Source organism: Coffea arabica, chromosome 11e (assembly GCF_036785885.1).
Source record: "Coffea arabica cultivar ET-39 chromosome 11e, Coffea Arabica ET-39 HiFi, whole genome shotgun sequence".
Classification (NCBI taxonomy): Eukaryota; Viridiplantae; Streptophyta; class Magnoliopsida; order Gentianales; family Rubiaceae; genus Coffea; species Coffea arabica.
In genome coordinates, this window is record NC_092331.1 from 8,908,499 (window position 1) to 8,910,998 (window position 2,500).

A 2,500-nucleotide genomic window follows, 5' to 3' on the forward strand; every position below is an offset into this window, starting at 1 on the left:
GAGTCTGACATGTGTGCGAGTCAACGGGCGAGTAAACCCGTAAGGCGCAAGGAAGCTGATTGGCGGGCATCGTGCCCATGCCTCAGCCAACACAAGGCAACGGCCGTTGTGCGGGCTAAGGCCCACCGCCTAGCCACGAGGGGCACCGTCGTGCGTTTTTCTTGCCGTCGGTGTGCCATCGTGCCGATGCCTTAACCAACGCAAGCCCACGCCCGTCGTGCGGCCTAAGGCCAACTGCCTAGCCATGAGGGGCACCGTCGTGCATTTTCCTTGCCGTCGGTGTGGCCGTCGTGCCCAAGCCTTGGCCAACGCAGGGCAACGGCCGTCGTGCGGCCTAAGGCCCACCGCCTAGCCGTGAGGGGCACCGTCGTGCGTTTTTCCAGCATGGCTCCAGAGGTTTACCCGTGGCCTTGGGAACAAAACCCCACGGCAGTCGTGCGTTTTTCTTGCCGTCGGTGCGGCCGTCGTGCCCATGCCTTAGCCAATGCAAGGCAACGGCCGTCGTGCGGCCTAAGGTCCACCGCCTAGCCATGAGTGGCACCGTCGTGCGTTTTCCTTGCCATCGGTGTGGCGTCGTGCCCATGCCTTAGCCAATGCAAGCAACGGCCGTCGTGCGGCCTAAGGCCCACCGCCTAGCCACGAGGGGCACCGTCGTGTGTTTGTCTTGCCATCGGTGTGGCATCGTGGCCATGCCTTTGCCAACACAAGGCAACGGCCGTCATGCGGCCCAAGGCCAACCGCCTAGCCACGAGGGGCACCGTCGTGCATTTTTCTTGCCGTGGGTGTGGCGTCGTGCCCATGCCTTAGCCAACGCAAGGCAACGGCCGTCGTGTGGCCTAAGGTCAACCGCCTAGCCATGAGGGGCACCGTCGTGCGTTTTTCTTGCCGTCGGTGAGCCATCGTGCCGATGCCTTAACCAACGCAAGCCAACGGCCATCGTGCGGCCTAAGGCCAACCGCCTAGCCATGAGGGGCACCGTAGTGCATTTTCCTTGCCGTCGGTGTGGCCGTCGTGCCCACGCCTTGGCCAACGCAGGGCAACGGCCGTCGTGCGGCCTATTGCCCACCTCCTAGCCGTGAGGGGCACCGTCGTGCATTTTCCCAGCATGGCTACAGAGGTTTACCCGTGGCCTTGGGAGCAAAACCCCACGGCAGTTGTGCTTTTTTCTTGCCGTCGGTGAGGCCGTCGTGCCCATGCCTTAGCCAATGCAAGGCAACGGCCGTCGTCCGTCCTAAGGCCCACCGCCAAGCCGTGAGGGGCACCGTCGTGCATTTTTCTTGTCGTCGGTGTGGCCGTCGTGCCCACGCCTTAGCCAACGCCGGGCAACGGCCGTCATGCGGCCTAAGGCCGCCATGAGGGGCACCGTCGTGCGTTTTTCCAGCATGGCTACAGAGGTTTACCCGTTGCCTTGGGAACAAAACCCCACGGCAGTCGTGCGTTTTCCTTGCCATCGGTGAGGCCGTCGTGCCCATGCTTAAGCCAATGCAGGGCAACGGCCGTCGTGCGGCCTAAGGCCCACCGCCTAGCCATGAGGGGCACCGTCGTGCGTTTTATTTGCCGTCGGTGTGGCATCGTGCCCATGCCTTAGCCAACGCTAGGCAACGGCCGTCGTGCGGCCTAAGGCCAAACGCCTAGCATCGTGCCCGTGCTTTAGCCAACGCAGGGCAATGGCCATCGTGCGGCCTAAGGGCAACCGCCTAGCCACGAGGGGCACCGTCGTGTGTTTTTCTTGCCATCGGTGTGGAATCGTGCCCATGCCTTAGCCAACGCAAGGCAACGGCCGTCATGCGGCCTATGGCCGACCGCCTGGCCATGAGGGGCACCGTCGTGCGTTTTTCTTGCCGTCGGTGTGGCCGCCGTGCCCATGCCTTAGCCAACGCAGGGCAACGGCCGTCGTGCGGCCTAAGGCCCACCGCCTAGCCATGAGGGGCACCGTCGTGCGTTTTATTTGCCGTCGGTGTGGCATCGTGCCCATGCCTTAGCCAACGCTAGGCAACGGCCGTCGTGCGGCCTAAGGCCAAACGCCTAGCATCGTGCCCGTGCTTTAGCCAACGCAGGGCAATGGCCATCGTGCGGCCTAAGGGCAACCGCCTAGCCATGAGGGGCACCGTCGGCCGTTCTTCTTGCCGTCGGTGTGGCCATCGTGCCTATGCCTTAGCCAACGCAGGGCAACGGCCGTCGTGCGGCCTAAGGCCCACCGCTTAGCCATGAGGGGCACCGTCGTGCGTTTATCTTGCCGTCGGTGTGGCATTGTGCCCTTGCCTTAGCCAACGCAAGGCAACGGCCGTCGTGTGGCCTAAGGCCTACCGCCTAGCCATGAGGGGCACCGTCGGGCGTTTTTCTTGCCGTCGGTGTGGCATCATGCCCTTGCCTTAGCCAACGCAAGGCAATGGCCGTCGTGTGGCCTAAGGCCTACCACCTAGCCATGAGGGGCACTGTCGTGCGTTTTTCTTGCCGTTGCCTTAGCCAACGCAAGGCAACGGTCGTCGTGTGGCCTAAG